Source organism: Schistocerca cancellata, unplaced genomic scaffold (assembly GCF_023864275.1).
Source record: "Schistocerca cancellata isolate TAMUIC-IGC-003103 unplaced genomic scaffold, iqSchCanc2.1 HiC_scaffold_718, whole genome shotgun sequence".
NCBI lineage: Eukaryota > Metazoa > Arthropoda > Insecta > Orthoptera > Acrididae > Schistocerca > Schistocerca cancellata.
This window is the reverse complement of record NW_026046729.1, coordinates 13,050,441-13,065,468: the sequence shown is the minus strand read 5'-3', so window position 1 is coordinate 13,065,468 and position 15,028 is coordinate 13,050,441. Positions and strand designations below refer to the sequence as shown.

General features: G+C 44.1%; 2 non-coding genes across 2 annotated transcripts; one reads left to right on the top strand and one right to left on the bottom strand.

Moving 5' to 3' along the window:
* Window positions 1–381: 381 nt before the first annotated feature.
* Trnas-cga (transfer RNA serine (anticodon CGA)) lies at window positions 382–458 on the bottom strand. The gene has a single exon. It is a non-coding gene; the product is annotated as a tRNA-Ser (tRNA).
* A 200-nt stretch (window positions 459–658) lies between these two features.
* On the top strand, window positions 659–733 carry Trnas-uga (transfer RNA serine (anticodon UGA)). The gene has a single exon. It is a non-coding gene; the product is annotated as a tRNA-Ser (tRNA).
* Window positions 734–15,028: the final 14,295 nt, after the last annotated feature.

Sequence of the window (15,028 nt, the reverse complement as noted above, 5' to 3'; positions counted from 1 at the left end):
AATCACCGATGCTCTAACAGCTTTATGATCGCTGATTCCCTGTTCCGCGTTAGCTATTTCAAATAGTTAGGATCTGTTTGTCACCAGAAGGTCTGATATCGCCACGAATCCGTTCTCTGTGTAACTGCTCAAGGTAGTTTTTAGAGAATGCACTTAAAATAATTTCACTGGATCTTTTGGCCCTGATACCAGTTATTAACGTTTGAGTCTCCCAGTCTATATCTGGTAAATTAAAATCTCCACCGAGAACTATAACATGGTCTGGAAATCTACTCGAAATATTTTCCAAATTTTCCTTCAGGTGTTCTTCCACAACAGCTGCTTAGCCAGGGGGCCTATAGAGACATCCAATTACCATGAAACTTCCTGGCAGATTAAAACTGCGTGCCCGACCGAGACTCGAACTCGGGACCTTTGCCTTTCGCGGGCAAGTGCTCTACCAACTGAGCTACCGAAGCACGACTCATGCCCGGTAATCACAGCTTTACTTCTGCTAGTATCTCGTCTCCTACCTTCCAAACATTACAGAAGCTCTCCTGCGAACCTTTCTTTCAGGAGTGCTAGTTCTGCTAGGTTCGCAGGAGAGCTTCTGTAAAGTTTGGAAGGTAGGAGACGAGATACTGGCAGAAGTAATGCTGTGAGTACCGGCCGTGAGTCGTGCTTCGGTAGCTCAGTTGGTAGAGCACTTGCCCGTGAAAGGCAAAGGTCCCGAGTTCGAGTCTCGGTCGGGCACACAGTTTTAATCTGCCAGGAAGTTTCAAATCAGCGCACACTCCGCTGCAGAGTGAAAATCTCATTCTATCCAATTACCATGTTTGAGCCCGCTTTAACCGTGACCTTCACCAAAATTATTTCACATTTCGGATCCCGTCAATTTCCTTCGATACTATTGCACTTCTTATCGCTATGAACACGCCTCTCCCTTCACTGTCCAGCCTGTCTCTGCGGTATACATTCCAATCTGGGTTTAGAATTTCATTACTGTTTACATCTGGTTTCAACTAACTTTCCGTCCCTAGTAATACGTGGGCATTGTGACCGTTTATTAATGACAACAGTTCTGAGACCTTTCTATAGACGCTCCTGCAGATATCTATTAGCACATTAATATTGTCATTCCCTGTTGCGTTTGGTCTACTGCTATCTTGTCGCGTCTGATGAGGTGTCTAGTCGGGCCTAGGGAGGGAATTCTCTAACTTAAAAAACCCACATGTGCAGTCCACACGTACTCCGCTACAGTTGTAGCCGCTTCCTGCGTGTAGTGCACGCCTGACCTATTCAGGGGGACCCTACATTTCTCCACCCGATTGCGGAGGTCAAGAAATTTGCTCCCTACATATCCGCAGAATCGCCTGAGCCTCTGGTTTAGGCCTTCCACTCGGCCCCAAACCAGAGGACCTTGATCGGTTCTGGGAACGACACTACAAATAGTTAGCTCAGATTCCACCCCGTGAGAGAGGCTTTCCGCCTTCACCAATGCCGCCAACCGCCTGTACGAACTGAGGATGACCTCTGAACCCAGACGGCAGGAGTCATTGATATCGACATGACCAAAAATTTACTGTCGGGTGCACCCAGTGCTCTCTATCGCCGCCGGTAGGGCCTCCTCCAAATCTCGGATGAGACCCCTCGGCAAGCAGACAGATTGAACACTGGCCTTCTTCGCCGACCTTTCCGCTATTTCCCTAAGGGTCTCCATCACCCGCATAACATTGGAGCTCCCAATCACTAATAAACCCCTCCCCCCTTGTGCTTGCTCGGACCTTGGTGAAGGAGCGGCCACATGTTCACGCACAGGCAGAGCGGGCTATGCCACACGGCCAGCCTCCACATCGACCCTCCGCCTCGTGTGACGCGAACCGTTGAACCCGCCACTCCCCTTGGGGAGAGAGTGGCCCAAACGCGCCCGGTACCCGCGAAGATGTGTCAACAGCAGGGACAGAGGGTGAAGCATGTAACACCTGGGGTGTACCATGCGACGCACCAGACTCCCCACTGCCGCTACACTGCGAGGCAGCAGCCTGAAGACGGCTGACCGCGGCCATCAGCACGTTCAGCTGCCCGCGAACAGTGGCCAGCTCCTCCTGCGTCCGTACACAGCAGTCACACATCTTATCCATCCTAAGAAATCAATAATTTACTGTAGAGAGTTAAGTATAATTCACTAAAGGCGACTGATAGCTGACTAAATGGTGGTTCCTAGACACTCCTTGTTGGAAACAATGAAAATAAGCACAAACTGTCTCTGGTCTGTATTTAAAACAAACACGAAATCTATGGAACACTGTTACTAGTACTCGAAAATTAAAGCTTCCTAAAAGCAAAATCACACAGAAGAATAAGTAATAAATAAGAAAAACACAGTTAATACTCAAATTTACGTAGCTTGTTGCACAGGAGATGTGAAGCAGACGGTAGCCTTGCCAGATACGTTGTGGCGCGACTTTCCTCCAAGTTTTACAGGATTACAAACGTACTTGCTCTATGCATGAACCACCATTATTACAGTTAACTTTTTAGCTTTTACATTCTTTTACAGCACAATACTTTTGAAATTATTGTCATAGGTCAATAACAATTATATAAATTATCATCAATAAAGAATAAATCATTTACATCAATGTTATATCAAAGAACATAGTTACACAGAAGTCACATTTCTTAAAAATATAAAAATTATTTAAATGGCACCACTGTAAGTAATACCGATAATTTTATTGCAACCGTTGTTTCAGTCTGACTAACCCGACCGTATCGACATCATATTTACAGCTGGCCTGCGAATTACCAACGCTGTTATGCCGAACAAATGACAAGTTGTGTATACGTTCTTATTATAGTTCTCCATATTGCGGTTATACTCTTATTCACCTGAAGATGAGTTTTTATCGCTCGAAGCCGGCGGTGATTCAGACAATAAAACTATTTGCAACCTTAATTAGTGAGTGTGATGCCAGTCCCCTTTTATAGAACTGTGGCTGTAAAATCACTTTCTCTGCTACAGGAGATGCCTGGGCTGAATTGATAGTAACATTCAGTTGCAACATTCGCAGCAGAAAATAAGCAGCACAGCGACCTCGTAGGGGTCACCGCCTGCACAGAATTCCCTACTGTGCTGTTGTGAATGTACACAGACAACGCCGTCAACCTTCCGGCCACGCCTTTCTAATTATCTGCCGTGTTATGAACTAAGCTGCGGGGATAATGACGTCGGCACTGCGTCGCGCTGGGGCAATTTAGGCTCCCGTTGCCAGGAAACGGCAGTTCCATGCCCTCGGTCCTAGCCTCACTCAGCTAGCTTCGGCCGTGCTGCGCAGTACACCGTCTCTCTCCTTTGGCGGATAGTGTACTTCTGAATATATTCTAATGTCTGTAGTTCAATATATCGGCAGCCCCGTCACTTTGCTCAGCTTTCCGGCCTCTGCACAGCGAAGTTACGCACAGAACTGCGCGGTTCTGCGGCAGCGGCCGTCACCGTTTAATTATCGGCGGTGATGTGAGCTGAGACGAGCCTACGGGGACCGTCTGCTGCCGCTTGGTGGCAACCGAGGCACCCGTTGCTAGGAGACCGCAGAACTCCTCGAAGCCTCTTTCGCAGTTGCACTTTGCCAGCGCAAAGCTGCTACACAGTACACTGCTACAGTTAATCGCACTTCTGAGGATATTCGTTCTTATGAAACACATTTTATTTGCATTTCTACGTGGGGATCACAACAATGAAATCCATCTGAAAGACGAAATAACAACATTGCTGCAAAGCGGAGCTAGATGTCAATGTTGTGTAATCCAGTACGACGTGAGCTGTGAAAACACTTTATGGATAGAACTGACTTTTAATACTTGAAAGCTTTACATTTGCAACATTTACCTATTTCATCATTTCTGTGCCTTAACTGCCCAGTTGGAATGGTTACGGCCACGCAAAATACGTGACTGCAATACACTATGCGCGCTTCATCTGTCGGCTCATCATAACGCAATACTTAGTCTCACTTGTCTGCTATCCTACCACTGCCAAACACAGACAAAATAAATTATGACACCCCTCTCCATCTCCTTCTCTTTTGTTGCAGTCCTCCTCTTCAACAAGTTAGTCTGCAGTCTGCGCAAAATTTAATGCCCTGTTTCATTTCAGTAAGAGCAGGTTGGTCACGGGAGGAACACACAATTGCATACTTTCCAGACAGAGAATGTCGGCGGCCCACGGAAATGTTGGGATAAAAAGCAACGGCCAATCCTTCCATAACCGAAAGTCAGAGCGAAACGAGGAAGAGAACTGTCACTACTCGGAGACAACCGTGACGTGTCGAAGCCATAAACGCTGACAGAATCCCAACCTCCCCCCCCCCCAAAAAAAAATAAAACCAAATAACGTAGAAGCCTTGTCGCACCCACAAATCGGTCATAGTGTGAATCAGAGAAGTGCACCGTGTCGAAGAAGAAAGGAGACGGGAAGCAAAGGGTAAGCGCTCAGCCGCAGAACACGTCCTAAACATGACAGCGCAATGTCCACAGGAAACAATATAGCATGTAATTTCCAGTGCAAACACCCTGAGCTACAAACAATCGAACGCAGCACTGTATGTGTTACAATACACAGTGCAATCACGGAGAATTGCTAACAGTCGAACGCAGCACGAAACGCAGATCCCCTACAGCAATGCCTGACATCGCCACAAAAATTCCATAATCTGAAAAAAAAAAAACAATTCGAGACTTTAACCGTCACAGCAACACATACCGCTACAAATAAACGGTTGACAACGGCCACATATTGGAAAAATGCGCTGAAATAAATATCTTGTAATTATATTACCCGAAATGCTCCCTTAACAGCTACATGTGAAGTCTCAGTTACGGCACTACTTCGCCAACGCATGCAAGCGAGATTGATGCCTCAAAACGGTATAGGTAACCATCCCTAAAATGTAACACAGGTGAACTCGAATCCCGACATGTATTCCTATTAGAACAACACAATTGTAATTTCATTGAACGTCTAATTTTAGAAATGTCAAATATATACACTACGCTGAAGATTTCGCTGCAGACATAAGGAAACTCAGTTCACCACCAAAAATTACAAAACTTCGTAGATGATCTCCTAAAAACCTCGAAGGGAGATATGCAGCAAAATTGTAGGCAGTGTCTTATCTCATGTCTCAAAGATGAATGAAGGGAAATCTTGAACAAATACGAAGTACTTCACAAGCAACATGCCGTTGGTGAAGAGTCTATCTCATGAGTGACTGCACCAATGAAAATGTTAAATGAGAAAAGCCGTAGAAAGTGGATTAGAACCTTGGAAGAAATGGACGTGACTGCCAGGAGAACAAGGGCGTGGTATTTAGTCAAAACACTGGACAGTGACCCTAAAGTAGTCAAACAAATGTCAAAAGTAGCACCCATCAAAGCTGCCCATCAGCTCCTTCTATGTGGAAAACCAAAAATCAACAGATGCCCACAGCGAAGCTCGAATAACTTATTTATGTCATTTTCATTGCAAAAACCTCAATATATGACTAAAATATAAAAAAATAGTCTCGGATGAAGACATTTGTGTTGAACAGATGAAACAGATAAACAATACGTCCTGGACCTGGTCCAAAATCCCAATGATGTCGACAATGATTGTGGCACTGCTAAAGCGTGGGAAAGAGCCAGATCCTCCGAACTGTTGTCGCCCAATATCGCAGTTATATCACGAATACAAACTGTATGAACGTGTGATACTGAACCACATTGTTGTCCTCGTAGCTCCATAGCTCCTATCATAAGGGGCGAGGAAAATATTACACCAGCCAAATCGTGTCCCGTACTGAATATATAAATGAAGGATAGGAAGTTAAGAAACAAATGGACTAGACCAGCTTCACGTAGGATCTGCATACGGCCCAGTGAAGCATGACAAAACTATTTGCCACACTTAAAGATAGTCAGTTTGTAAATGTCACTAAACCACTTCTGCAAAGCAGAATGTTCTCATCAAGGGTGAACGAGTGATGGCAACGACAATTCCATTTGTCAAGCTTTCCCGTCCCAGAATTAAGTCTATTGCCAGATTGCCTCCGTCAAACTATAAAAGAAATATTTCCATCTTCTTCGTGTTATGTTTCTTCCGCTATTAGTCTGTCAATCAGTATGATTTCCTCCATCCACATTAGACGTGTTTTATCACACTCCTCAATATATTTCATACCCACTCGTTCCTTTTTGGGCATTGCTGCGAGTGCTGATACTTCAGATCTATCTGCCTTTAACTTGAAGTTATTTTACTTCTCACGAACGAATGTGTTTTGCGTTCCCAAAACTATCCATACAACTTTGATCACGTATATTTTAGAAATCGGAATGTCTGATGGTGCAGTTTGGGCCATAATGTTCACCCACACCTGAATTTTTAGTATCTGTTTAGTATTGATTAAGATACTTCAACGTGTGTGCCAGCTGTAGCCCGCAGGATTTCCAAGATATATTCCAGTTCCTCCGATGTCCGTGATCGGACGCCCAGATCTCGTGCTCTTCAGGTGACTTTCGGTTTCCTTGAGCACCGTGAACCGCTGTCTGGTAGTCGGAGGTGATAAGTACGCTTGTGTGACGAATTCAGAAGTTGCACTGGATCTGGTTGACGGATATGTTCTATGGCTCTTTTCGTGAATAGCTAACCATCAAAAACAAATAAAAATGTTAGGAGGATGTGAACATTATGCCGCCCACCGCACCTTCCTATGTATGCTTATTCGTGAAATATACGCAATTAAAACTGCAAAGACAATTTTATTGGTTATTTTATTCTGCACTTCATGTAAGACCTCTTACGACGTACGGAGGTTTGACCAAAATCGAGAAATGCATGCTCGAACATAAATACAGAGGCCAGCCAAGCGTGCAGGTGGCTCTATTGTATTTAACCACGGACGGCACCTGTCCAATGCCCTCAGTACGTTGGAGGTGTCAATAATGGTTCTGTGTAATTGTGAGTACATTACTTCGGAGCTAAGTGTATTTGAACAAGGTCCAGTTATCAGTGCTCTTACTGTGAGTGTTTCCGAAACCAAGTTAGTCAACGTGTTTGGCCCGCATCTCGTGGTCGTGCGGTAGCGTTCTCGCTTCCCACGCCCGGGTTCCTGGGTTCGATTCCCTGCGGGGTCAGGTATTTTCTCTGCCTCGTGATGGCTGGGTGTTGTGTGCTGTCCTTAGGTTAGTTAGGTTTAAGTAGTTCTAAGTTCTAGGGGACTGATGACCATAGATGTTAAGTCCCATAGTCCTCAGAGCCATTTGAGCCATTCAACGTGTTTGGTGTTTCAGGAGGCACTGTATCGAAGATTTATACCGCATACGGGGAAAGCGGAAAATATCATCCTCTATGTCATAATTCGGACCAAAAGCTGGTTTTCACTTATTGTGGCAGATGACCGTTGATGAAGACTGTGAGGAAAAATAAGAGGATGATAACTGCAAAAGTCATAGCAGAGGTAAATGTGGCACTCACGAATCTTGTCACCATCGGAACACGAAGTGCCTTCCATAAGCAGGGAATCACAAGGCGAGCGGGACTTCCGAAGCCACACATCACTCATGCAAGTTTCCGTAACTGGAAAACGTAACGTTGAAGCCATAATAACTGGACTATGGAGAAGAGAGTCTGTTGTTGGGATGAGTCTTACTGACAATGTTACCAGCTTCTAGCCCAGTTTTTACCTAACGTACGCTGTACAAAGCCTACGATGCAACCTGCCTGCTACCATGAGTGAAACAACGTTGGGGGTCGATGACGATTCGGGCAGCCACATCATCAGAATGAGATTTTCACTCTGCAGCGGAGTGTGCGGTGATATGAAACTTGTTGGCAGTTTAAAACTGTGTGCCGGACCGAGACTAGATACTCGGGACCTTTGCCTTTCGCGAACCTTGCAGGAGAGCTTCTGTAAGGTTTGGAAGGTAGGAGAAGAGGTACTGGCACAACTAAAGCTGTGAGGACGGGGCGTGATTCATGCTTGGCTAGCTCTGTTGGTAGAGCACTTGCCCGCGAAAGGCAAAGGCCCCGAGTTGGAGCCTCGGTCCGGCACACAGTTTTAATCTGCCATCAAGTTTCATATCAGCGCACACTCCGCTGCAGAGTGAAAATCTCACTCTGGAATCAGCCCCATGCTTACCCTGCAAGGTCGCATTACTGTCACGTAATCCGTGACAGTACTGTCACGGATTACGTGACCGTTCCAGCTAATCCAGTCCATTCCATGGTTTAACGACGATGCTGTGTTCCATAACGACGAAGCACCTGTTCACACAATTCACGTAGTCCAGAACTGGTTTTGGTAGTACGAGGATGGACTGTCTCGTTTCCTCTGGCCGCTGCAGTCACAATATCTCAATATTATGGAGTGTGTGTGACCTACATTGGAGAGAAAGGGGCGTGATCGGTATCCACATAGTTCAACGTCAGCTGAGCTTTTCACTATTTCAGGGGGAACAGTGGTATTAGGCTCATAGTAAGCTGTCATGGTCTTGGAAAGAGAAATGACAGAGGTGAATGGTTAATTGAGTTCTGAAGGGAAAGGCAGCTGATAGCGGCAAACACATGGTTCAAGAACCATAAGAGGAGGCTCTACACTTGGAAATCACCAGGGGATAAATACAGAAACCAAATCGATTTTATACTGGTAGAAGAAAGATACAGGAATGGAATCAAGAAGGTGCACACATTATCAGGTGCAGATATTAATAGTGACCACAACTTACTTATGGCAGAAATAGAAATAAGAATGAAAAAAACTGAAAAAGGCGACAATGGTGAAGAAGTGGGATCTAGAGAAGATAAGGTTCAACAAAGAACAAATTACAGAAATGCTGTCTCGGTACTTTCTAAACACAGTACGAGACAAAGAAGCACCTGATGATGCCAGCGAGTACTGGAATATGCTGAAAGAAGGAATCATTAAAGCATTACAGCAAAATATAGGATATGTAAAAGGGAAAAGGTAAAAAAAACCATGGGTCACACAGGAAATAATTTCCAAGATGGAGGAGAGAAGAAAATTGAAAAACAAGAACACTGAAGATGCAAGAAAGATATACCGAAGGTTAAATAACGAACTGCGAAGAGAAACAGAAAATTGAAGAACTGGACAGGAAGGGAAGATACGACTTACTATACAACAGAGTAAAGACTATGACATAAGAACAAAAAAGAGCAGGAAGTGCTACTATGGAAATTTTGAGTAAAGACGAAGAGGTAGTGTACAAAGATCGTGACGATGTCCTACAGAGATGGGAAGAATATATAAAGGAGCTATATGACACAAATAGCAAACCAGAAACTCTGGAACTTGAATCACACAACAGTGTAAGCGATGAAGAGAAAGGACCGGCCATCATAATGGAAGAAGTAAAGTCTGCCATTGCTGCAATGAAAAATGGCAAAGCAGTAGGTACGGATACAACACCGGGAGAAATACTAAAATGCTTGAACCACAATGGAATAAGAGAAATATTGAGGTTATGTAATAAAATATATGACAGTGGTTGGTGGCCTGAGGACTTTTTGACAACAGTAATGATTCCATTACCGAAAAAAACAAGGAACCAAGAAATGCAGCGAGCACAGGACAATCAGCCTCATTTCCCATGCAGCCAAAGTGATGTTAAGAATAATTAATAAAAGACTTGAAAAAGTAATAGAGGAGAATCTCGGCGAGGAGCAGTTTGGCTTTAGACGGAATACGGGCACCAGAGATGCAATAGGGCTCCTAAGAATCTTGGGAGAAAGGTTTACTGAAAAATGAAGAGACTTATATATGTGCTTCATCGATTTAGAAAAGGCATTTGACAATGTGGTTTGGGACAAGCTGGCGACTATTATGAGGGAAAAGAGAGTGGACTGGAAAACCAGAAGACTTATAAGCTCATTATACCTTAATCAAAAAATTTCAGTTAAAGTGAGAGGAGAAAGTACAAACTGGATCAGACTAGGGAAAGGAGTAAGACAAGGATGCTGTTTATCACCTACTCTTTTCAACCTGTACTTGGAAAATATGATTGACCAATGCTCATTAGATGACATAGGAGTAGAAATTGGAGGAAGAAGAGTAAGGTGCTTGAGAATTGCTGATGACATGGTCCTTCTAGCCACAGGGGAAAAAGAATTACAGGATTTGGTGGACACCATTGCAACCAACGGAAAAAATATGGAATGAAAATTAACACAAATAAAACAAAAGTATTGGCAATAGGAGGAAATAAGGAAGTAAAAATTGTGCTGAATGGAGAAACACTTCAACAGGTGCAAAATTTTAAGTATCTTGGAAGCAGGATAGACACCGACTGGAAGTGCACCACAGAAATTAAAACAAGGATAGAAATGGCAAAAGAGGCGTTTTATAAGAAAAGGAGAATCTTCTGGAGCGGTCTGGATAGAGAACAGAAAGAGACTCATAAAATGTCTTGTATGGAGTGTTCTTCTATATGGCGCTGAAACATGGACTATGAGGGAAAAAGACAGAGAAAGGCTGGAGGCTTTTGAGATCTGGACATGGCGGAAGATGGAAAGAATAAGTTGGATGGACAGAGTAAAAAATGAAGAGGCATTGAGAAGAGTGGGAGAGAAAAGACAGTTATTAGATGTAATAAAGAGAAGAAAAAGAAATTGGATTGGGCATATATTAAGAAAAAACGACGGACTGATGAAAACAGTTTTAGAAGGTTATGTAGAAGGGAAAAGGAAGCGAGGAAGGAAGAGATTCCAGATACTGGATGACATGATGGACGGTACAACATACAGCAGTCTTAAGAAGGAAGCAATGGATCGCAGAAAATGGAGAGGCAAAGGACCTGCTAATATAGCAGATAACGGATGATGATGATGAGTGGTACTAGATTCCCTAGAAAACCATACAGGACCTGTATTTATCAATTCCCAGGTAACTGGAATCTGTTTCTAACGCCAAAGGTTTCCCCGCTCCGCGTTGGCATGGTAATGTGCTGTCCTTTGGTGTTTCCATATTTTCGTCCACCCCTGTGCCTCCTGTAATGAATGTAATGTAATGCGTGCAAAACGTCTAGCCTGATGTAAAAGCGGACGTGGTAGCCCTAATTTATATTGAATTAACAAATCAAAAAATAAAATAAACTGTGTCATTTAAAATCTTACTTCTTTTCTTACTGCTCATGAGAAATTCCCAAGTTTGACGTTTAAACTAAAGCACACTACTCCTGATACCTTATCTACTAACTTCCTCCTTGGAAACAGTAACTTTTTTACACTTTCACTTGATTCCAGGCGTGGGATTTGCCATTCTGTGTAAGCACAGTGCAGCGATTGCGATTACAGCATGAGTGAAAAGAACTGAATGTTCCTGCCGCGATATATTATTGCATCTGAATATGCTAACTCCGTAAATTGTTCCCTATGTTAGACTTCACGTGGAAGACTACCGTGGATAAACAACGAGTTTGCACTCGGTGTTTCACTGATTGCTGGAAGAGAAAACTGTGTACATTTATGTCTTCTAAAGTTGACTTTGTTCCCTCTAGAACAGGGTATTTGACTGTTTGCTGGAAGTTTTCTTAAATGATCAATTATATCATTTTATGCTACCAACGTCCTTTTTCCCACTTGTATTTCAGTATCCTTTTATAAAAATGGAAATGAAATTCAAATATTTTGAAAGCCCGCTGAAAGGTTCATTCGAGGCATGTGATGCCTATGATGTTATTAGCTGGCTCACTGCTGCTGCTACTACCATATTGCTAATTCACAGTGATGTCATGTTTTAGAATTTACGTTTCCGAAAACGTGTTACAAACGGTGTGTAATATCATACTGCACAAACACATCCATTAAAACTCGCGAGAAGCAATTTTTTAGCGTTCCAGGTAATAAGAAGATGCGTAAAGTGAGGTTGCACTGTATCGGAAAATTGCCACCACGTCGACGCACAGGTTCACTAACTTGCACAGCGAAGTTAACATTAACTTACCTCCGAGATATGTTCTCCCATTATTGCATCGCAGGATACCGTCATCCAACGAAATTAAACTCCTAGTAAAGATTGACATTTTACCCATCTACACTCCTGGAAATTGAAATAAGAACACCGTGAATTCATTGTCCCAGGAAGGGGAAACTTTATTGACACATTCCTGGGGTCAGATACATCACATGATCACACTGACAGAACCACAGGCACATATACACAGGCAACAGAGCATGCACAATGTCGGCACTAGTACAGTGTATATCCACCTTTCGCAGCAATGCAGGCTGCTATTCTCCCATGGAGACGATCGTAGAGATGCTGGATGTAGTCCTGTGGAACGGCTTGCCATGCCATTTCCACCTGGCGCCTCAGTTGGACCAGCGTTCGTGCTGGACGTGCAGACCGCGTGAGACGACGCTTCATCCAGTCCCAAACATGCTCAATGGGGGACAGATGCGGAGATATTGCTGGCCAGGGTAGTTGACTTACACCTTCTAGAGCACGTTGGGTGGCACGGGATACATGCGGACGTGAATTGTCCTGTTGGAACAGCAAGTTCCCTTGCCGGTCTAGGAATGGTAGAACGATGGGTTCGATGACGCTTTTGGATGTACCGTGCACTATTCAGTGTCCCCTCGACGATCACCAGTGGTGTACGGCCAGTGTAGGAGATCGCTCCCCACACTATGATGCCGGGTGTTGGCCCTGTGTGCCTCGGTCGTATGCAGTCCTGATTGTGGCGCTCACCTGCACGGCGCCAAACACGCATACGACCATCATTGGCACCAAGGCAGAAGCGACTCTCATCGCTGAAGACGACACGTCTCCATTCGTCCCTCCATTCACGCCTGTCGCGACACCACTGGAGGCGGGCTGCACGATGTTGGGGCGTGAGCGGAAGACGGCCTAACGGTGTGCGGGACCGTAGCCCAGCTTCAAGGAGACGGTTGCGAATGGTCCTCGCCGATACCCCAGGAGCAACAGTGTCCCTAATTTGCTGGGAAGTGGCGGTGCGGTCCCCTACGGCACTGCGTAGGATCCTACGGTCTTGGCGTGCATCCGTGCGTCGCTGCGGTCCGGTCCCAGGTCGAAAGGCACGTGCACCTTCCGCCGACCACTGGCGACAACATCGATGTACTGTGGAGGCCTCACGCCCCACGTGTTGAGCAATTCGGCGGTACGTCCACCCGGCCTCCCGCATGCCCACTATACGCCCTCGCTCAAAGTCCGTCAACTGCACATACGGTTCACGTCCACGCTGTCGCGGCATGCTACCAGTGTTAAAGACTGCGATGGAGCTCCGTATGCCACGGCAAACTAGCTGACACTGACGGCGGCAGTGCACAAATGCTGCGCAGCTAGCGCCATTCGACGGCCAACACCGCGGTTCCTGGTGTGTCCGCTGTGCCGTGCATGTGATCATTGCTTGTACAGCCCTCTCGCAGTGTCCGGAGCAAGTATGGTGGGTCTGACACACCGGTGTCAATGTGTTCTTTTTTCCATTTCCAGGAGTGTATAACTGAATTTATCAATAGCTCAATTGTTGGAGTGACAGAACGTCGATTTTTATAAGATGATATCCATAGATCGCTGGTTAGAATCTATCCCGAAATAACATTTTAATTTGTTTGTAAAACGAATCAACAGTCTCGTATGAAAGCCACTTCACAATCGCAAGACTTCAACACACCGATCAGAAACAGAAAATGATCCTGCTTTCCTTGCTGTTTACATCTGCTTATATTTGCAAATGATGTTCACACATGTCATGCCCAGAAAGATATTTTCTAGTTAATGTGAGAAAACACTATTTACTTTATTAGAAACAATTCGCAATTTGCAGTTAAGGTCCTTATTATTTAAACTTTTGCAGTTTCGTTATCATACATAAAAATGAAATAAGTCGACTTCAGACGTTAGTTTACTGTCGCAAACATCGCAGCCCTTACGTTTGTGTCACCTGCGTGTTGTACACGCTTTATATCTCACCGTATAACATCATCGTCCTACACCTCTTTCTACAATGGGCGTATGGTGTTATTTTCACTACTAACAATGCTTCCCAAGAAAATGAATTGTTGTTCGCAAAGTAAATGCATTTATCCTCTGTCGTACATTTCTCAGACTAAGGGTAATGTGAAGCTATATTTAATAAACACACAATCGAAACAACTGCTAGAACTAGATCTTGCTAAAGCCATATTCGTATTTCGTGTAAAAGTTTAAAAAAACATGACCCTTCCAGGAGTCGAACATGTAACCTGTTAATTTGCAATACCATAGTCTATCTGTTGCGCCACAGAACGCCTGCTGAGTATCTTCTAGAAAGGAAACCGGCACTAAGTTTTGGCAACAATAATTTTATTGTGTTTTGGGTCGCAGCTCATGACTGATAGCCGACGATCTAGTTGTAATACACGGACCCATTTGCAACAGTTCTACAGTTCCTTAGTTTTGAGCGAGTTTAATGATGTTGCAGGGAACAGGGAAAAGAATGTACATCGTTGCGTATACCGCCGCTCCAAATTGGTAGAGCTAAATGCTTCGCAAAGCTTCACTATCACTGTTCACAAAATTCCTTTCTATAGCTACTTAAAAGTTGTAATTGTGTTTTCCATCACTAAACATCTAATCTGTTTGCAGAAATAGTACGTAAAACCCTCGTAAATTTGGCTAGCATTCCTATAACACACATATAATTACGTCTTACTCCTGGTCTGTAACGTCGTCAGAACATCAGCCACTAACAGAGTGTTTTCGATCACGTGGCCATGTCTTGATATTTAATGATTTTTAAGCTTTACTGTAAATTCTATTTAAATTTTATAATGGATCGGGGAGTGACCTACTCATCTCAGTAGCCCTCGTCTTCTAACATTTGTTTCAGTCTTAAATACAAAACAATGTTTACGATAATTTGTTATGTGTTAACATCACCGAGCAACGGCTTAGCTGCAACTGTCACTTGCAAGGCGCATATCCTTCAGCAACCGTCCGTCTCCTAAGAAATTCATCATGTTAATTCGATTCATTGCTTTGCATCCCAAAAG